Source organism: Mus musculus, chromosome 7 (genome assembly GCF_000001635.26).
Source record: "Mus musculus strain C57BL/6J chromosome 7, GRCm38.p6 C57BL/6J".
Classification (NCBI taxonomy): domain Eukaryota; kingdom Metazoa; phylum Chordata; class Mammalia; order Rodentia; family Muridae; genus Mus; species Mus musculus.
In genome coordinates, this window is record NC_000073.6 from 79269857 (window position 1) to 79291722 (window position 21866).

The 21866-nt window shown below is 48.4% G+C and overlaps 1 protein-coding gene and 1 long non-coding RNA gene across 3 annotated transcripts in view; one reads left to right on the top strand and one right to left on the bottom strand.

Annotated features, from left to right (window-relative positions):
- Nucleotides 1-1835: 1835 nt before the first annotated feature.
- Nucleotides 1836-3173, bottom strand: Gm31510 (predicted gene, 31510). 2 transcript variants are annotated; one of them, NR_169073.1, is made up of 2 exons: nucleotides 3111-3173; nucleotides 1836-2001 (listed from the first exon to the last, which is right to left on the bottom strand). It is a non-coding gene; the product is annotated as a predicted gene, 31510 (long non-coding RNA). The 2 variants fall into 2 exon arrangements; NR_169074.1 differs by lacking the exon at nucleotides 3111-3173 and adding an exon at nucleotides 2887-2955.
- Nucleotides 3174-3409: 236 nt separating this feature from the next.
- Abhd2 (abhydrolase domain containing 2) overlaps nucleotides 3410-21866 on the top strand; it is an 88336-nt gene continuing 69879 nt past the window's right edge. The window contains exon 1 of the mRNA NM_018811.6: nucleotides 3410-3483. The gene's annotated coding sequence lies outside the window, so the exon portion shown is untranslated. The remainder of the gene's footprint in view (nucleotides 3484-21866) is intronic.

A 21866-nucleotide genomic window follows, 5' to 3' on the forward strand; every position in this document is an offset into this window, starting at 1 on the left:
TGTCCATGCTTATGTATATGCTAAAAATCATTTGATCACCAGGGTGACAACTCAGAAAAGAAGCTGGATTCTGGAGAAAGGTTCTTCAGTGGCTCCTCTTAGAACCATTACAAATTTTCTTCAGAGCCTGGCCTTTGCCAGGTCTGCTTGAAACACTGTCCATTACAAACTCATCTGCTTAGTCATAGGGCCCCAGAGGGGGAAGCATATTACAGTTGGCTGCATGTGATAAAGAAAAGGACAGTACGGGAAGTCACTGTGCTTGCCCAGGGCCACAAAGCTGAGGAGGGTGGAACCAGACTTCAAGCAACCACAGCAGAGATTCCAAAGCTGGTTGCTCTCAGTCATTCCCTGAGACCCTCCAATGATTGACAAGGTTAGGAAGCTGCTGGGCAGAGCAGAGTCCATATTACAACTCTCCCCTCTTCCCATGTACTTTTTAGCTTCTCTCAGGTCAAATCCTGTTGAGAGGTTCTGACTGAGTTAGACCCAGTTCCACACGAGTGAAGTCCTGGAGCATCAGTCACCGGAGACTGTAAGCAGGGTCACTGTAGAGCATGAGCAGGGTCACTACAGAACGAGAGCAGGGAGGGACACACTGTCTCTATGTAATCTTGAACTTCTGATCCTCCTACCTCCACCTCCTGAGTCCTGGGATTACAAGTGTGCATGCCTGACTACATCAGGCATCACACTACATCCTGTGTTGAGGATGGAACCCAGGGCTTTGCGATCCGTAGGCAAGCAGTATCGGCTGAGGCACACCTCCAGTTCTCCTGCATTCTCAGTCAAATTCATTCTCAAATCAGCTTTACACACATATTCTGGCACCTGAGTATCTCAGGCCAAGGCTCACCAAGTCTACAATCCCTGGAGGTTGTGAAACTTGAAGGCGAACGAGGCCATTTTTGCCCCCTGAATGACCTCCCACAGGGATGTTTTATAAAGTGAAATAATATGATTAAACAGAATATGGCAAGAGCCCTGGAAGAGCGGTGGAGACACACAGGGAAACAGTGCTGTGAGCTTATTATAATGGATTCTTTTTTAAGTCACCCAGCCAAAAAGGAGAGGTACCCGTCCTCCTAGCTTCCGCCTCTGCCTGGGCTTTGTCTGCTCGCTTTTGGAGCTTCAGTGACTCATCCTTTGAGAATTCCTAAGCTGGACAGATGTCTTGGCCGATCCTACCTTCCTGACACAGGAGGGAAAACCTACTTTTACTGTGGTGAGGTATCGGCCATTCACTGCAGTCACCTTTGTGGCTGGGATTCAAACTAGCGAACTCATCTGAGATCCCTGGAGTCACCACAGCCATCCCAAGGCCTGAGATGATGACTCAGCACTTACAGGCAGGAGGAGACCCATATCAGGCTGAGCCGGCTTCCTCAGCACGTGTGCAGCCCTGTGTATAGCCACCAACCAACTCTATTTAAAGGGAAGAACCAGAAAGCTGTAGCTCAGAACCAAGTGTGTGCACCCACACACGCACACACGCCTGCACCCACAGTCATGAATACAACTCTCTCGACTGGCAGCAAATCTATTTATATACATCCCCCATTTTTAAGACTTTCGTTTTAATCAACAATTGTGCATACTTACGGCTCTCCAACCACACGATGCTTTGGTACCTGTGTATTAGTGAGGTGACTACATCCAGTTGGTTAATATCCTTATCTGGTGACAAACCCAGAGCTCATCTCTCACGGTCTAAACCATCTCAGCAGAAGAGAACTCATGACCATGGGGGAGGTTGTTTCTTAGTGAAATCCTTTGCTACCAAAGCCTGGCCTTCTCTTTGTCAAGAGAGAGCAGATTACAGAGGAATAAATAAATATTGAGGAGAAACTTTATTGAGGTAACATGACAACTGGGGGAAAACCGAAGAGCAATGGAGCCTCTCCTCCTCTCTACTGTCCCACAGTTATGGGTGCTTTGAAAGGTCTGGGGTTCAATGCAGTTCCAAGAGTCTTTCCGTCCACACTCTGGGGTGTCCCATACCTTCAAAATGAGAAATGGGGGAGTCTGAGGGATATTTTAGAGGGACTTCTGGATCCGCACTAAGTAGCCTTCAAAGGCTGCTACTTGCTCACATTGCTTTGTTTGTTTGTGACAAGGCCTCATTGTGACAGAGGAGGACTCATTATGTAGCTTCAAAGTAAAGCAATCCTCCTGCCTCAGCTTCCTGCTGGAATAACAAACAGGAGACCGGTGCTGGCTCCTCCTCCTTGAGTTGGCTCATGCTTTCCTTGTCGGGGTCCGGAAATGTATTAAGAGAAAATTTAACATTGCTTCAAATCTAAATTCCTTCCTCTGGCTATGTGTTCCTTCTGTCTCCTGCCTCTTCTCTTGGAGCCACACTGCGTGCCTTGGCAGTGTGTCGGTGGCTGCCTCACTGGAGCTCCCTTTCGGGTTGTCAGTATTCTCTCCATCAGGCACGTGCCGTTGCGAACAGAGCCTCAGGTTCACAGAATGGTAGAACCCAGTCTAGGTGCATGGATGGAGAGGGTGAGTGATGAATAGCTAGTCTTGATAAACGCCCGTGGAACACCACGCACTGTACTGATCTTCTATCAGCAACCAGCACTTACCAAATATAGTCAGTGAGAACTCTAAAAGGCTAAAAGGCACGGCCAAGACTGCAGTCTGACTTCAAAGGTCACTTCTTCCAAGTGGCCTCCAACCACAAGGGCTGGTTAAAAGCTGAAAGATCATAGGGACTGTAACAGGTCCATAAAGTCCTGCATGTTCCCACCCACTTCCCTAGCTGAAAGAGGTCAAAGGCTGCTGCCTCCACCTCTTTGTCGCCTCCACCTCTTGCTTTCTGGTTTAGTGACTCACCACCTCTGCTCTACTAAGTTAGGACTCCACACTTCAAACACCTACGTCCTGAGCTACAGGTTCATCTTCCTGGGCACACCAGTGCTGAGAACCCCACGGCTGGGCTATCTCTTTCCCCAGTTCATCTCTATAAGACTCCGGACCTTTCTGCCCCAGAACTCAGAAAGCCATCACAATAGGCCCTCTCCTCTACTCCGTATCATCAACCATCAAACATAACCCATCCTTTAGCCGGCTCCCCTTATCCCGCCCCTCGGGGAGGACCTTACCCAATAGCATCTAGGCCCACTGGCTAAAGACATCAAAAGTAACCAATTATAGGAGAATTGCCCGCTAAGAATCTCCGCCTCCACCTTGAGGAGCAGTCCTACTGACCAATGGGCCACCATATAGACGCAACAAGCGCGATGAACAAATAGAGTGGCGGCTGGGTGATCCAATGGACACTGGGAGAGCCTTGCTTGGGGGCGTAGCAGAGGCGGTCGTCAGGGGCGTGGCGGCAGTTGCCTGGGCGGGGCCGGTAGCGGCGGGAGCTGCGCTGGCCAGGGGTTCCGGCTGTATTTCTATGAGCGCAGCCGGCAGCTGCGGAGCTGCGGGAACCGGACTCCGGGCGGGTTGGACTGCTGGAGTCAATGAGAGAAGGTAAGACCTCGGCTGGGCGAGTTCCACCAAACAGGGATCGCGCCTTGGATGCGTCGGGCCAGAACCCCGAGTTACCCGGTCCCCAGCGTGGCTCGGCCCATCGCGCCGCAGCTTGAGTGCTCCGGATCCGTGGGGACTGTTTGGGGGACTGTCACCTGGCACTGCGGGGATCTAGAGGGCCAGCTTGTCTGATGACGGGGCAGCCCAACCCATTGGTGGGATACGCCTTCCTAAAGGTCCTTTGTCCTCTCCTGCTCGAGGAACCGAGGTTGGGGACAAGGCCGACGGAGGCCTCCTGGCTGCCATCCCTCGCTCTGATCAATGCTGAAGTCTTGGTCCTGGGGGAGGTATCTGGCCGGCCAGACTCAGGGTAGAGAGTGCAGGATGCTGGAAACCTGAAAGGGCCTGACTACAAGCCCTTTCGATGGGCCGATGCATTTTGGGATCCCGGGGCTCACCTACGACCGATGGGTTCAAGTTGTAGGGAAGCAATTTTTGACCTACTTGGAGGCGCACTTTATTGAGCTTGTGGGGCAACTGTTCTAGGTGCTTCGTGGGCTTTCCCCACAAGATCTGTCCAGCAGCGCCCCGGGCTGCCTGCCAGGCCGAGCAGCCAGAGCATCGACCTTGGAAGTGCCTAGCCAGAGGCCAGATGATAGCCACCTGTCTGGGATGCTTAGGAAGGGGAGAATTGTATGAGCCATCTGTGAGGCCCTTCTCCATCCACCCATGCACTCTGAACAACATTTATTGACTGTATCGAGGATGGGACTTACCGGAGTTGGCTAGATTCCAAGGGGATGTTGAATACACCCATAATGATCTTTTTTGAGGTCTTAGCTCTCAAATGCATGTGTGCATGCCTGCGTACAAATGGAATAGATTATATTGAATGCTGAGTTAATCAAGTGGTTCACCTTAAGTGCGCAGTTGGGGGTTCCACTTTCTGGTTCCTCTTTTGTGGTGCCCTCACCTCCAGCTGGTCAAGTTTTACCTGGCCCAGAGGCAGGTTCCAAGAACAGGCTTGGGAGAGATTGCAGGATTGGCAGAGTCAACATGATCTGTGCCCAGAGCTTTTCAAGGACCATTGGGTTACAGTCACACTAAGCAGAATGCATTTCCCCTCCTCACTGCCTCCCCTCATTTGCTTGACTAGGAAGGACATAATCCTCTGAAGGTCGGGAAGCAGAAGAAATAATTATAACCCGCTTTACCCAGGTGAAGATAAATGAAGCTTTGTCCGGGTAGGCAGCCAAAAGCAGCTCAGTCCACGCTGCTGGCGGTCAGCATGATATTTAGAAGCCAAAAGGCTGATGCTCATCTAACTCTTCCCCCTTATTGTACGGATGAAGAAACCTAAGGCCTGGGGTAGTCACAGCTGGCTGGTCATCACAGGGTCAGGACTAAGAGTTGTTCCATCCCTTGAACCCTAGGTCTAGGCAGGACATGATTTGAATTCTACTTCCGGCAGAGTTCTCATTCTTGAAGTTCTAGATGAGTCCAGAGGGGGTAGAAGCTCAGACTTTGGCATCTAAGTGCTTGGGTTTAAATCTTCGTTCTGCCTCTTCCTAGCTGTGTGACTTGGGGCAAGTTATCCAACTTCTCTGTATCAGTTTCCTGGCCAGTAAGGCAAGGAATGATGCTGGTACTTTGGTTAAAAGATTAGAGAAATATGCGCTATTGGGACCACTAGAACAGTGCCTGGCGTATGGTCACCATAACAGGTTTGCTAAATAGCGTGTGGTCGCCTTTCCATGTAACTTTCCATTATCTCCACCACCCAGGATTTTTTTTCACCCTTAAACACCGTCTAGATTTTAACATGATCTTCATAATCCCACCACATTTTAGTTCCCACCTTATACCCTCCCTGAGACACCAGTCATCCTGAAAGGGATTAAAAGTGAATCTCTCAAAGTGGTAGACAAAAGTCCCCAGGATCTCAGCCTACACTGGTGTCTTTCCAAATCCGAATTCTTTCCACCCAGCCTCCCTCTCCAGTTGTCAGTGTGATTCAGCTTGCTTGCTTACAAATGGAGGAACGTTTTTAGATTAAGATTTCATGAGCTACCGAATTAAGTGCTTTTCGGAAGTTCGGGGATCGTGTGTCAGAGTGCATTTAAAGGCAGTTCCTTAGTCATTTGAGTAGGGGGGCGGCGGCGACAGCAGCAGCCTGGCGTGAGACATGAGCAGGACAGATCCCTGTTTGGCCGGCTACTTGTCCGAATCTTCTGTCTGCACCCTCCTTCTCCCTCTTTTTACAGAGCCTGAAATAAACCAGATGGCCATGCAATGGGAGTCCTTTCTCCCCTCTCTAGCAGAAGCTCCATTCAGCCCTTTTGCTTTCACTTTCATTTACACTATCTCTTTGATGCTTTTTGAAGGTTCCAAGGCTGTGTTGAATTCACCTGTACTGAAGTGCCCATGGAGTGCGGGGGTGGGGTGGGGGGGTGGGGGGGTGTGGGGTATGGGGTAGCATTCTGTAAATGAAAAGATGCCTGCCACCTTTGTTTCTGTATTGTCTTGAATTTAGCAGAAACCCAGTCCCCCGTGGTTTTCCCTTCTCTGGGTGTCACCAAAGGTGACTACTCTTCATTGATGGGCACCTAGGACTGACTAGGATCCTGCCTCTGGGGCTTTTGCCTTGGATCTTCAGCGCCTGGCCATTTTAGAAGAATGGTTTCCTCCTCTTTGCTGTGTTGTGGTCCCGTTCTCTCCTTCCCCAGAATTCTAACAGAAGGATGGCCCCTAGTCAATCATCCCCTCCTTCCTGAATTCACACCTTCTCCCTGGTCACTTCTGACAGAGCCTGTTCAGTCCTCTTGGGCCACAGCTCCTGCCCTAGAGCATAGCACAACTTCTGGCCCTGTCACAGACAGGAGAGAGAACTCAATCCCCCCACTCCCCCATTTAAAATCCAGTTAAGTGAAACCCCAGCAGATGGACATTTCCAATATAATGGAATCCCATCTGGCAGAATTTCTGCCAGGGCCAGAGCCTACAGTATCTGGATTTTTATTGGATGTAGGATTTGAAAGTTCATGGACCAGTTGAGGTGATGACTCTGGGCTTGAGGTGTTGTAAGCCTCTCTGCTTCATCTTGCCTATCCCAGGAACAGACGCCGGAAGGGGTGGGAAACCTTTTAATGTGGTCAAGTGTTAGGATTATACCACAGCCTTTCTTGGCCCAGTATTTTGGCCAGTGCATCACTAAGCCCTCTCTCCCCTCTGACCCCTCAGTTGTGTGATGTTGTTTGTGGCAGAGTCCAGGCTTGACTCCTCAATGGACCTCCTGTCTCAACCTCCTAGTCCTGGGATTTCAGGCATGCTGCCCTGATGCCCAGTGATTACAGCCATTTTAAGCCGCCGTGCTTCTTTTCAACATTGAAAATACACACGAACTTATTTCCTGTGAAGACTGGTTTTGTTTGTGTTTTGAGACAGTCTCCTGTCTCCCAGACCAGTCTTAACTCACTGAACACCAAGGGTGAGCTTGATCTCTTAATCCTCCTGCCTCTGCCTCCCAAGTGCTGAGATTACAAGCCTTGGCAGCCACCACCCCATCTTCTTTTGAGGATTGTGCTTCTATCTACAGATTAATTTTCACTGTCTTGGATCCAGGGCATCATGTGTGGGCATTAAACATTTTCAGTTTATAAAATGGCTGTGGGAGACTGATGAAGAACCTCACTGTTACCAAGAAATGTGTGCTCTGGGCCAATTGGGCAAAACACATGTTACTCACAGAACCGTTCTCTGGTCTTTCATAGTCGTTAGGCAACAGCCAGATAAGGAATAGGCTTGAGAGTCTGAACATTGGTAGTGCGGGTTTGCCCAGGTTCTGATTTTTCTCTTGTATGTAAGTGGTTAGCCAGCAACTGAGGGATGACCTTGACTGCCCATCACATCACCTGTGTCTGAAGAGTGCTGGGCTTACAGGCCTTCCATTAGCATACTTGGTGAGGACCATGGCACCCAAGGCCAGGATTCTGTCAACCGAGCCCCAGCCCCAGCCCCAGCCAAGGGGAGGTTTGTTCAACAAATTCTCCACCAGATGTATATCAGGAACACTGCTAACCAGACCAACAAGTGTGTCTGCTTTATTACCTAGAGCTGTTTTGTTTTTAAAATCAGTCCTATTTAAAATTTTAAAACACAATGCTCTTCATTCAAATTTTGGTGTTTTGTTTTGTTTTCTGAGACAGTGTCTCTTGGTAGCTCTTGCTGGCCTAAAACTTGATAGGTAGACCAGGATGGCCTCAAGCATACAGACCTGTCTGCTTCTGCCTCCAGAATGATGGGGTTAAAAGTGCGAGCCGCCGGGTGTGGTGGCGCACGCCTTTAATCCTAGCACTGGGGAGGCAGAGGCAGGTGGATTTCTGAGTTCGAGGCCTGGTCTACAAAGTGAGTTCCAGGGCAGCCAGGGCTATACAGAGAAACCCTGTCTTGAAGAACAAAAAAAAAAAAAAAAAAAAAAAGTGTGAGCCACCACGCCTGGCTTACTTTTTGTTGCTATTGGGGTTTGTTTTTTTCCACACTTACCTATTTCCTGCGTTTATATGTATGTATGTGAGCGTGCTCATACCATCGTGTGCATGTTACTTTATGGGTAGATAACTTTGGGACTGTGTTCTCTTCTACCCTGTGGGTTCCTAGGACCCAGCATAGATGGTCAGACTTATTGACAGCCACCTTTTATCTGCTAAGCCACTTTCCTGGCCACTGAGAACTTATGTGAAGAAAATATAGACATTGAAAAGTACACAGTATTGAATCTGCATGAGAAACACACTCAGAAAGTGCAATTCTGGCTAGTTTTAGATTTTTTTTTTTTTAATGAGTGATAAATAACAAAGCCAAGTGTGGTAGCTCACATGACCTATCTCAGTGTATGGGCAGTTGGGGCAGGAGGATTGCCACTAATAGTTCAGTATCAGCCTGGGCTACATAGTGAGTTCCAGGTCAGCCTGATTTACCATGTGAGACTTTCTTGGTGTGGGGGTGGGGGTGGGGAGGGGTGTGTGTGTGAGACTATACATTTATTGATGACTTTATTCAATATTTGAAAAGGACAAAGCTTAGGAAGTAAATGCACTTGTGTCCCAATCCCTCCACCTGGCTTTTCTCCTTAGAGACAGACGACCAGTGTCAGCCATTTCCTCACCCCGCACACATAAGCTCTGCACTCAGCACCTGCCCTAGACGGCACGCCTCGCCCTCTTTTATACGCAGGGCAGCGCATGCTACGCAAACTGCTCGAAACCTTGGTTTTCTTCACTTTATTTTCCTTGGCAAGATGAAACAAGCTTCCACGTCACCCTTTGTGAAGGCCGTCCATTTTCGATCCAGCTTTCTGTCCTAGAGGCTGCTGGGAAGCCCACTTGTTGAGGGCAGCTGCTTTGTATGGACATCTTAAAGCATTTTGTGGCAGTTTGGAGACAAATGTTTTTCTTCTTTGCCCTACTCTACTGTCTAAAGGTCTTGATCGGTCTCATTTTCTCCACCAATTAAAGCATTAAATGACAGAAAAAAAATTTTAGACACAGCAGGTAGCAACAGGCAACAAACTTTATTAAAAGTGAATTAGCATACACACATCACAAAGCGTGCAGGAAGACTCCTCACAAAGTAGAGAGGGGACATTCAGAAACAAAAATACACACCCCCTAACCAGGGCTGGCAGTTATGTTCCTGGGCCCGGGATGGGTCCCCTCCCCCTTATTTTGGATTGGTCAACTTAAACAAAGAAAGGGGAGCTAACAAGGTCCACAGCTTCAGAAAAACACGTTCAGTACCAGCCTTGAATACCTGACAGCCTGGACAGACGACAGTCAGAAGCGGTGGCTGCTGGTGGAGGAGAAAACCTGCCAGGCTTTTGTGTGGAGGGTGAGGAAGAGGCCAGAAGTTTTCAGGTTTTATTGTTATCTGTGGCCCTGTTCTCTGTCTGTCTACCTGTCAGGAATCTGTCTGTTCCTTGTCCCTCAGTAGGAAGGGGTCTGAGCCTGAGAAAATGCCAGGAGAGGTCGAAGACTCCTCCTCCAGGTTAGTCTCCGAAGGAGAATAAGGAACACTTAGACCCCTTGGGCTGCAACGGTGCCCTCTGGGCAGAACGTCCAGGCAGTGCCAGAGGCGGTTCCCTGTGTTCTCTGGCATCCAGAATTTCATTTCCAGCTTCTGTTGTCTGGCCCTGTGTCTCCACAGCTGCCCTCTCTGTGTTGTCACCTTTGAACAGCAGCCTGCCCTTCCCCTCAGGACTTCCTGTTCGGGGGAGCATTAGTAAGTGCCACACCCTTTTTCTCTCTCCTCATAAGAACCAGCTCTGTCCACTTCCATTGTCCCCAAATCTAGGCATGACTTTTGTTGATTCTATTGGAAGTTTCCCAGGACATCCATACCTTTTGCCACTCCCACTGAGCCAGCTTTGCTTGCTAAAGCTTTCCCTGGGTCTAAGAGGCTTTCCCGGTTCCTCACATTTGTGTTTCTGTGGTTACACCCGAGCTTTTAAATAGCCACACCGATTTAAACACAGCCTGCTGGTCTTCTGTGGTTCCTGGACTTTGCCTGTGGGTTTTGGGTTTTCTCTAAATGTTCCTCGGCCTCTTGCTTTTATTTACTCCCGATTATCTCTGAGTCTGCCTTAGAGTCACCTTGGAAGTGACTGAATGTCCAAGATGTTAGTCAGTGAGGCCAGCCTTAAGTCATCATTTCTCGGTCTTTGCTCAATGCTGGGCAGCATAGTATCCCTCGGTTTGTGCCACAGGCACCTTGTGCGTTCAAGGAGGGGGGATATGGTTATGAGTTATTCTTTTCTCCAATAAAAGAGACAAATTCCAAACAAGTGTCTTCCAGTTGTTCACCATCACTCTGGACAGTTTTTTTATGTACTTAGTCATGTCAGTGAGGGCGGTGGAAAAAAAATAAAACACAGACAGGAAGTCAGTCCAACATGGCTCACCCAAATTCAAAATCTTTCAAATAAGGAAAACCAACCTAACATCGCTTATCACCTTCATTTTTAAAATTTATTTATTTATTTATTTATTTATTTATTTATTTGTTATATGTAAGTACACTGTAGCTGTCTTCAGACACTCCAGAAGAGGGAGTCAGATCTTGTTATGGATGGTTGTGAGCCACCATGTGGTTGCTGGGATTTGAACTCTGGACCTTCGGAAGAGCAGTCGGGTGCTCTTACCCACTGAGCCATCTCACCAGCTCCCTTCATTTTATTTATGAATAGATATGTCGACAAATATGTTAGCATCTGAGGAAGTCGATGTCTTAGAATACAGAAACCAGTCAGGCGGTGACGATACATGCTTTTAGTCCCAGCATTCTGGAAGCAGAGGCAGGTGGATCTCTGTGAGTTCAGGACCAAACTGGTTTATAGAAGTAGTTCCAGGACAGCCAGGGCTACCTTGTCTCGGGACAAAAAGAAAAAAGAAAAAAGAAAAAGAAGAATCCAGATAGACTCTTCTACACAGGTCCAAACCTTGCCCTGATGGTTACTGGGTCGTGGCGTTTGGGAGGGCCTGGATTTCCTGCAGAAGGTTCTGTTCATGAAGTATTCTCACTGTTTCTAGTTTCCATGAGCAGTGCCAGGAAACCAGGGTATCCATTCAGTCCAGCTTTCTCTGTAAGTGGCACCTTTTGGTGGGCTTACAGGTCCAGTGTCTTTAGTGACAAAAACCGTGAGAATCTAGTATGTTACTGAAATATAAAACTGATAGAAAATATTGTCCTCTGCCGACACCCTGGGGTCTGGATTCATTCATGTGAGAAGCGCCAAGTTGGATTTCTTAAGCTGTGGGAGGTGGGAGGGGGCAGAGGCGTGAGCTCAGCAGCCTTAGGTAAGAGTTAGGATTAGGGAAGGCAGTTCAGCCATATTTACATGTGCGTCTTTCTGAAGCATGTGCGTAAGCCTATTAAGTTCCTGACGGAGCATGTGAACGGGCGACTTCCCATCACATCTTAGGGCCTGCTTGCTCACTCTGGTACGCCAGCTCTCTAACCTTGTGCTAAGGTTTCCCACCCAGGGCCCAGGCTCTATTTGTGAGGTTTCCTTGGTTCTCAATAGATGATCCCGCAGCACTCAGACTTCTTTGTTTATGTGAATGATAATAGAAAACACTTGAAATAACTCACCCTGAAATGCTGGCGTCACTGATAATATTAGGTACCACACATAGGGCCTTGGTATCCCTCATTTGTGTATGTGAAGTCCTGATGAGTTGGAGCCAGGAAACCCCATTATAGAGAAATACAGAGATGGGCTTAGCACACAAAAGAGGCAGAAACTTTTCAAATGAAGATGTATCATGGTAAATAATAATTGGATAGAATAAATCATTTGCACAACCTAAGCACATGGCCCAGATGCCAGCAGCCGGCTCACACACGTCATGGCCACACATGAGCTCAGGGGCCCTTGCCTTGAAATTGACTGGAGCTGAGAGCTGGGGGTGAGTTTGGAGCTCACTGGCTACCAAGCTCTTGTTCTGTTCATTTGCTAGCCTCTCATTGTGGCTATTTTAAGGGTACGCAATGGAGAGAATCACGTATTGCGCCCCTGTGGCCCTGGGGCCCAGCCTTGGTACCCCTCATTGTGAATAATGGAATTCCCTTCCTCTTCTAGTACCTCCCCAAGCCGCATTTATCTTAAAGTTGGTCCCACACAACCATGTTGGCTCATCTGTAAATATTTCCGTGATAACGCCTCAAAATACTCTTGTTACACATCCGTCCACATTTTTAAAAATTAACAGTAAGACTTTTAACATTGCATATGTAGTCATTCGCTGAATGTAGTCAGCCTACAGCTATGCCACCCTGAATGTTTCCAAGATTGGCTGAGCTCCTGGCTCTCTTCAGTCTAGTACATTGTCCTTCCAGTTAAGACTCTGTCTCTTTGTGTCCTTGACTCCATGATGTTATTTGGGACAGGCTCTCACTGGGTAGCCCAGGCTAGCTTAGCTTCCCCAGTGCCAGAATTACATGTGCACCACCATGCCCGGCTTCTTTCCATATACTGTGCAAGCACCCTACTCCTAAGCTTCATAAATTCCCCTTTCCTTTCTCTTCCTCCCAGTCTGATCTGTTCTGTTGGAGAAACCAGTTACTATGTGGTATAGAAAGTTTTATCTGTTTTTGAATAGGCAATGCATTAACACAGTGCAACCTGGGTGGGCACATCACAGTCAAGACTGAACAATGTTCCCAGAAGTAATGAGCGTTCCTAGTGCCCCAGATGTGTTTCAGATGTGTGTCATGTGTAGCCCAGCAGATGTGGTACATTAATATCCCTTTTCTTCCTCTTTGCTATAGTTGATCGCATATTGTCCGTGGTTCTCTCTTCCTCGCTTATGTTCAGGTATCACGGAGTGGTTCATGTCAGCAGTTTGCCACACATATCGTCTGACAAGCTATTGCTTTTCTCGTGTGACCATTTGTGAGATTGTTTATCCCTGAAGTGGTGGGAACTCAACCTGCCTCGGATTTTGCGATGTGACTGGAATCTTCGATGGAGGGAGGTGTTCACTGATGTCATGGGTTCAGCAAATGCTCCCGAGAGCTTCTCCTCTTCTGAAGATGATACTGGGGGCCCTGCCTAGCACCTTTCCAGGGGACTCGGGCACCACCGTAGGCCTCTCCATTGGGTATAGCCCAGCGGAAGGAGGGAGGCTCGCTGTGTTCCACACTCCCTGGGTGGCCTGAACTGTATTCATACTGTAAATAGCAGCCTCCCAGGGCTCTGGCTGCTGTTCCCTCTTGTGTCTGGAATGTACATCATTCTTGTCAATGCCATTGAAAAAGACTGTCCTGTACAGCGAGACGACAGAAAAAGCCAAGGAGACAGCCGGGATACTTTTTCCCATTTAGATAATAGTCTATTTCCGTTGGTCTGTCATTTATACCACCCATTACAGGTCAGCCCCGCAGAGGAAGGTGGGGTGGGTGTGGCACTGACATTGTCACCATAGGGCTCATAGGAGGAATGCAAATGTCTTCATATCTATCTTTGAATGGCTTTAGAGAGCTCCTGTCAGAGGGACTGAAGGTGGGCTCCACCCAGCTCCAACATGGCTTCCCCTCCCATGATCCTAGAGCTTTTCCCAGAGCCCAGCACAGGGAGGGGTCCCCAGGCCTCAGCTTCCTTGCTTATATTCTAACACTCAAAGCTGTTGCAAGCACCCAATGATGTAATGTCTGAGTGTGCACTTTGTGAGCAGTAAATTATGAAGCTGGCCTCCACTGTCAACACAAATGCATCTTGTGCCTCCTTTGAGGAGCAATGAAGGTCATATATGAACATCGCAAACACTTGATAAACGGTGAGCTACCCAAGTAGAATGTTTCCTATCATCCAGTCTGTTCCTTCAGTTAAGATATATAGCATGGTAAAGATAATGACGTCAGAGCCAAAGGCAGTATTAGATCCCAGGCCAAGCCTGGGTTGGGTGATGAAGAAGCTAGTTGTCTGCAGTGGCAGTGCATTGTGCACTGGTGTGTGTGTGTGTGTGTGTGTGTGTGTGTGTGTGTGTGAGTGAGAGAGAGAGAGAGAGAGAGAGAGAGAGAGAGAGAGAGAGAGAATGGGTGTATTTGTGTGTGGTGGGTGTGGGTGCATGGGTGGTGTGGGTGTGTGTATGGGTATATGTATGGTGTGTGTGTGTGTGTGTGTGTGTGTGTGTGTGTGTGTGTGTGTTTGGGTGTGGGTGTGGGAGAGTGGTGATGGCTCACATGCAGGTCAGACAGCAGACTAGCCAGGCTGGAAGAGCTGTCATTTGTTTCTGGAACGAGGTCCTGTGGTCTTGATGGATATACCAAGCCCCCTTTTTGGCCCTCTCTGGTGAGCACACCATTGCCGAGTTAGCATAGTGTTTGTATCTTTAAACTCCTAATGACAGGATGCTCTGGCAAGGGCACTTGGCCCTGGCTATCTCATTTAAGCCTCTCAGTGACTCTTCAAGGAAGGTTCTATTATTCTTGTCTAATGAGGTGTTGAGAGGTTAAGAAACCTGCCCAAAGTCACACGAGTAGTGTGTAGCACAGCTTCAATTCAGGCCAAGTTTGTCTAGGCCTGTGAGTAGCCCGTCTTCCCAGCCAGCACTACAGATCAGAGGAAGTCTCTCAGTAAGTGGAAATCTTGCAGACATCAATTGTTCTAAAGGACTCAGTCCTGTTTCCCTCGGATGCTAAAACGGAAGCTTATTTTATAATCCAAATGGCCTCTTGGTTTAGATTAACGTAGGATTAGTGCTATTCAAATGAGCTTATGTCCACTAGAAAAAACTCTAGAGAACGCTGTGGCATTGACTGTCTCAGCCGAGCCGCAGAAGGCTGTGCCTTATAAAGTCTGCAGCTTGTGTCAGCTCCTCCGCCCCCCATGGCGGGGTTTCCAGATCTCTTCCCTTCCAGGCGGGCGCTTGTCCCCACTGTGGCTTATCTCTATTTTCGAGGCAGACATGTCTGAAGTAGATTTCTTAACTTTTTGGCCTACTGAGATATTCTTTAGTCAAGAGGGCAAGAGACTAGGGAAAAAAAATAGAGCCATGGACAATAGCTTCTCTGAATGACAGAAAATGGAAAACCTTCATGGATGGACAAATGGTTTGCCAAATCTTCACGGTAGTCTTTAGAACACCGAAAAGCTGCCGCAAGTCCAGCTTTCTCTCAGTGCACAGCAGCAAGGCAAGCTGGCTACCTCTCAGCCTGATGGAGTAATCTGGCAAGAAAATACGATTAAAAGAATCACCGGGGTTGTGCGTTCACCTAATTGAGCCTTTCCAGTAGGCTCCATCTGGTTATAAGATAACCACTGTGTGCTCAAAAGCATGGGTTCCCATCTGTGTAGAATGTCAAATAGGAAGAGTTCATTTGAAAGACGTTGGCTGGAATCCCCAACGCAGAGAGTAATGAAAGGTGACTGTCAGTCTTATGAAGAGATGGCACTAGCAGATTTCCTAGTTATGACTGGCATTTACATGTGAGGGTAGGCCACGGCGGTGAATCTAGAATCTTAGATCTAGAGTCTTAGAATCAGGGAGGCCTCCGCTACAGAAGTTCCTACAAGATGAGTTAGAAGCCATCAAGGACTGTCACTGTGGCTTCAGTAGTGAGTGACGATACTCCCCACAGAGCCAAGAGTTCTGGTTCCAGTGGCCAAGTAAATGTTCCCCACACTTCCGGCCTTACGTCAGCCCCTCGCATGAACAGTAGGATATACACAGCTCATTGCCCACTGCCATGACAGCATCCGTGTGGCACCGGCTTCCAGGCTGACTCCTGGAATTCCCCTTGTAAACATCGTGGAAGCATCATTCCACAGTGACTCACGGTCGCCGCTCCAAACCTATCCCTCTGGTTCTGTCTGCCTCACACTGCTCAGCTGTGACCTTGGTGTCTGCGCACACCTCATTTCTTTCTTCTGTCCCATCTCTTCTCGAGGATCACCAACTGCCACGCCATCTCCCTCTTCCCTCTGCTTCCTCAGTTTGAATTCCTCCAGGGTTTGCTGTCGGCCCTGAAGGATTTGGTTCTCCTATGGGTTGTACTATCCAGCACTTTACAGATATTGTGTATATTCTTGCATAATGCCCACAGAAGACAGACTGAAGCTGAGGCCTTGGATACCAGGGGGTGGGGAGACTCGGGTGGAATGACAGCACAGGGTGTCTGTACAGTACCCCCTCCCTCACAGTTGGCATGAATGCCCCACGGGGAGGCTCTGTCCCTTTCCTTTGCAGAGCGCTGCCTCAGTCACTTCAAGCAGGTGGATTCATTTTCGGGAAATGCTTTCGCCCTCTTCCCAGTTGTGAGGATTTGCCCCACTTCTGTTGGAATCCCCTCCCTTGCTGGCAGCTTCTCACTTCCCAGGACACTGCAGGAAGAGGTGACACTTATGTTTGGGGAAGGCCCTGCAGAGGAGGAGCTCCAGAGCCACATTGCAGGGGCTGCTTACCTGGTGTCCAGGACACCTTGGTGTATCACCAAGGAAGGCCGGGTAGGAACCTGGAGCAGGTGCTGCTGGTTCTGGGCAAAACTGGATTTGGACAAAAGTCAAAAGAGGGACGTCTCTGGCAGACTAAGGGTGGCAGTTGGGACTCGCCCTAGGGCTTTAAAAAGGCTGAGAAATTTAGCTTCTAGAGTGGGAGGAGAGAGAGAGAGAGAGAGAGAGAGAGAGAGAGAGAGAGAGAGAGACCCAGAACCACATTAGGGTGTTTGTATTGGAGGGGTGGGAAGACGGGAACATTTGAGGGTGTGAACTTACTTCTATTTCTTTATTTGGCAAAGCAATCCATTTAGCTCAAACCCCAAAATATACCAGCCCAGTGTGCTTCCTTTTGAATTTTTATTTTTCCAGATTGTTCCATATCCCCCATGCAAAGATCTGATAAAGCCAAGCTCAGGGCTGCCTGGAGACAGATGCCTGGCCACGTATCTTGAAAGTCCCTTCCTGTGGCTTTCAGACTAACAGTTCTCTAGCCCTGAAATATTAAGGTAGCTTTCCTATAAGGAATTGAAAATGTTTTGTGAGCCTTTCAAATGTCTGTAGGTACTTTGTAATTTTAAAGCATCTTTAACCCACGTAGTTTAACCCGGCAGCTTCCTTCCCTCCTTAGCGTGTAAAGGAACTAATGCTCTCTCATTTTTAGAGGAAAGTACAAATTAACATGAAGCTTATATGATTTACCTAAGATTAGTTGGTAGAACCGGGACTCCAAATCAGGGCCTCTGATTCCAAAACCTGAGTTTGGGTAGACCATGTGGGCTCTCGAGCAAGAGACCTACCCAAAGCTGCACAGCACAGTGTGTTCCAGGGAGAGCAACTCTAGATGCCATTGGTAGAAAGAGAGAGGATACAAATGAGACTCTTTCTCCTCTGACATCCAGACTCCAGACATTCTGGGTCTTACCACCTGGGTTGTACCCTAGAAGTTTCAGTTTTCTGAATCCACATGACTGGTAACAGAGGCTAACCCACACTAGTGTCCAACCCACACTACCCCTTTCTTCATTTTAGCCCAGGGCCCTCAGTGCCAGTCAGTGGTTCGTACTTATCTGTGTTGGCTGCTCACACCTGTTGTCTGAGACTTGGTGGAGCCACGTGACGTCCAGGCCTGCTACTGTAGCCTGGCAGAGGCTCCTGTTTCTACTCATAGCTTCCATGGTACTTTTACAACTTGAAGAAAAGCATGCCTTCCAATGCTGTGCACACTACATTTTCTTGCCCCGGGAGCTCCCGTCAGTCTCAGGAAAATGAAGATGCGGGAGCTGTCATTACTGTCTATGCTTGTATTAAAGGGCCCGGTGGTACAGCCTGGAGGAGAGCTCTATTGCTCTCACAGTTGGTAGACTTCATAAGAGCCACAGAGCTGAGAGGGGCAGGAGAGAGTTAGCTCAGCTCCAGCGGGCCTGGGGAAATGGGTTTTCCCTGTGGGGAGGTGAAGGGCTTGGCAAACCATCTCCATGCAAATCTGCTCTGTTTGATGCTTACCCTGGTGAGATGCAAGGTTGTCCGCTTCCTAACCACACTGACTCCCACCTGCACCCCGCCAGCCCGTTCCCTCCTTTCTGGAAGCTTCTCTGCAGGTCTATGTGAAACATGCCCTGGGTGTCCTTTTGCTGTAGATGCAGAGCTGTTCTCTACACTTGGGCCCTTCTCTGGAAAAAAATGGAGTAGACGGGTCTGGGGAGGAGGCTGAGTTGGTGCAATGTTTGCCTAGCACGCATGGAGCGCTGAGTTGGGTCCCTGCATTGAAACTGGGCAGGCGACTCGTGGCGTGAATCACAGCACTCCAGAGGTGGGGGGCAGAGGATTCCGATTCAAGGTCACTCACCCTGGCTGCTCTAGAAGTTCTGGATCTGCCTGGAGTGCACGAGACTCAAGAAAAAAGGAAAAGAGGTGGGGGTGCAGGGGGATGAGGGTGGTCTGTCCAGGAAGCAAGTGAGAAAGTGGCATGAATTTGTCCAGTTCTGGTAAGCTGAGAATTTGCTTTGATATTAGAGTTCAACTTAGTATAGGTTTTTAGAAATACACTACGTGGAGCTATTGAGTCTCCTGTTAAACTGTTGTCTTAGAAATGTCCTCTCTGAAGAGTCTGGGATCTCTCTAGAGGAAAGGTGCCAGCTTCTGTTTTGTTTGTTGTTCCTTCTCAGCCTGGGTTGGTCTCTCTATGGTAGAGAGCATTTCTGCTCTGGGGAGCGGCAGGTTCCCCACCCTTCTCCAGGAGTAGGGTGGCATGTTCTTCTCAGCTTCTTTGCAAGTGGGAGAGACCAGCTTCTCTTCAGCAGTTCACTAAACGCACAGTGCCCAACTAAAAGCTCGCTCGGGGTGACTCAGTCGTCAGGTATTTTTAGTTCCCTGAGCCTTTTTTTTTCCTGAAAGCTGGTGGGTTACTAGCCATTCCTGACATTTCAGTGTGAAGTCAGCATGTTCTTGCTTTTCTTAAAAAAAAAAAAAAAAACAAAAAACAAAAAAACTTTGATCTCAGCACTTGGGAGGCAGAGGCAGGGGGATCTCTCGAAGCCAGTCTAGTCTCAGAATAAGTTCTAGTACAGCCAGGACTACACATAGAAACTTTGTCTCTGGGGGAGAAATGCTTTTGCGGTTTATTTTGTTTTCTGTGTATGAGTGTTTGCCTGCATGTATGCATGTGTACTTCATGTATGCCCAATACCCACAGAAGTCGGAGAGGTGCCTTGGAACTGGAGTTACGGGTATTTGTGAGCCTCCATGTGGATCTGGGAACTCAACTCGAGTCCTTAAAAAGAGCAACAAATAGCCCCCACCACTGAGCATCTCTCCAACCCCTGGTTCTTGTTTTTGACTGGGAGCTCAGAAACTATCCTTGAAAACTTCAGTAGTTTATGACCTTATGACTTTGTAGATGAATACAGTTAAACAAAACTATTATTACCTGTGTGTGTGTGTCGTGTGGTGTGTGTGTGTGTGTTCTGGGACTGCACGTGTGCTGCTGTAGCTGGCTAGTGAGGAGTCTTCTTAGTTGAAGCTTTCAGTCTCTCTGCTCCAGCAATTGTCAGCATGGGGAACCTGCTCGGATCTGCCTGGGTGGTGGAAAACAGCTAGTTAGTTACTCAATGCTGAAGCAGAAAAGTAAATGCCTCTTGGCATCTTTTTTGAAATAAGAATTGGTGCAGTTGCCAGGGCTCCTCACGTGGGAGTTTGTATAAGTGGTGGTCCAAAAGGAGGTCTTTCTCAGCCCTGAGCACACAAGTGATCACTTTATCCTCCCCAAACTCGGAGGGAAAAGATGTCGATCAGGTGGACCTCTTCTGGCTGGCTCAGATGTGCAACCACCCAGGGAGTTAGAGCTCCCAGGAATGGAACCCCGATGTTTAGGGGTTGCCCAATTCTCAGTAGATGAGGCCGAATCTAGGAACCTCTTGGACGTTCCTCTGAACATCTCCCATCTATGGGGGCGTGATAGTTTGAATAGAGATAGAAGTGCCCGAACACCCCCACCACCACCACCACCACAGGCTCAGATGTTTGGATATCTGGTCCAGTTAATAGCACTGTTTGGGAAAGTTTAGGAGGTGTGGCATTGCTGGAGGAGAAGTGTCATTAGGGATGGGATCTGAGGTTTTAAAGCCTGGTGCCAATCTCGTTTCTGTCTCTGCTTCCTGCTTGCTGTTCAAGATGTGAGTCCTCAGCTTCCTGTTACACACACACACACACACCTTTGCTCTCCATCACAGACACTAGCCTTCTAGAACAATGAGCCCAAACGCCTCGCTCATGGGGTTTTAGCACAATAATAGAGAAGTAATATATAGAAGTAGTGAATGCCCCAGGTGCAGAGACACGTCTCAGAGGTGGGCACTGGGTTTTCTCCTGGTCACCTTCTGGACTTAGCACTTACCTCCTGTGATGAATGGCAGCCCTGACTTCTCAGTGAAATGGCAGAAACTGTCTCTCTTCCTACTTCCTTTCTCTTCAAAGGAGTTGTGCTGCCCACACTAGGAACGTCTTGTTTTGTTTTGTTTTGTTTTGTTTTTTAATTAGGTATTTAGCTCATTTACATTTCCAATGCTATACCAAAAGTCCCCCATATCCACCCACCCCCACTCCCCTGCCCACCCACTCCGCCTTTTTGGCCCTGGTGTTCCCCTGTACTGGGGCATATAAAGTTTGCAAGTCCAATGGGCCTCTCTTTCCAGTGATGGCTGACTAGGCCATCTTTTTTTTTTTTTTTTTTTTTTTTTTGTCACATTAGGATGGAATGGAGTGGACGTAGGCCATGTTGTGGCAGAGTTGTTCGTTGACACCTTAACACCTTCAGTTGCCAGAGGCCTTCTGTGTGCTAGTCTAGAGTTATGGGTCCCGTGGGGGAAAGGCATGGACTTCCCTGCAAGGGGAGGTAAGTACAGAGAGTGGGCTTGGCTTCAGCAGAAGGAGCCCTTTGCAGGACATGGTGGGGTTATTGGAAGGAGGTTACTATAAAACTAGGAGCAACACAGCTTGAAGCATCTCATTGTGTTACAAGCCAAGCTGGCCTGCTATTTTGCCCTCGACCTGCTTCCCTATCCTGAGTCATGGGACTCTGGGTGTGTATCAGCATGGCCCACTTCTTAGAACCCTTTGGGGGAACTTCTCGATCACTGTCCGTTATCGAGTGATGTATTCAGTCTAATAGGCCTCCTCTGTGGAGGACTCGGGAAGAGAATGCCCTGGGATTGGTTTTAATCTTGTTGGAGGAAGTCCATGCAGGTAATCAGTTGTTTCACTGTTTGATGGGGCCCTTGTGCTCCCTGGCCGGATGTCCTTCGCGTGATTTCTGTGTGTTAGATTACGTTTACAGAGATGAAAGGGGAGAGAATTTAGTAGTGATGATGGTAATAGCCGATATTTTGAGACACTCACTGGAATAGCATAATGGGGTTATTGGTACAAATGACACAGCTTGAAAGTATATAATTGATCTGAAGAGTGAGCAACGGCCTCAGGGTCTGTGGATTTTATTATGTGTGGTCTGAGGCAGGTAGGCAGGGGCTGCTTGTGTTACAAAGCACAGAGAGAGTCCCCACCTTCCCCGTGCGTTTTAACCAAGGGCTGCAATCATGTCCCTGGAATCTTAGACATTTCATACTGAAAGAATTCTTCAGTGTTTCCTACTTCTAATCCAAGCCTCTCATTTTACAACTGAGACCCTTAGGGCCCCGAAAAGCTAAGTGACTTTTCCAAGGTGACCAGGCAGAACAGATTTTAGTTCCCAAGTCTCAGGACCTCTGCCAATGCAGGGCCCTCCACCTTTAAGTGATGCCCTTGGCCACGGGTGAGCAGTGCGAAGCGTGGGAGGCACAGCCCAGATCTTCGGCCTGGGTGGAAAGACCAGCTGAGCACGTCTTAGAGTCCAGCAGCA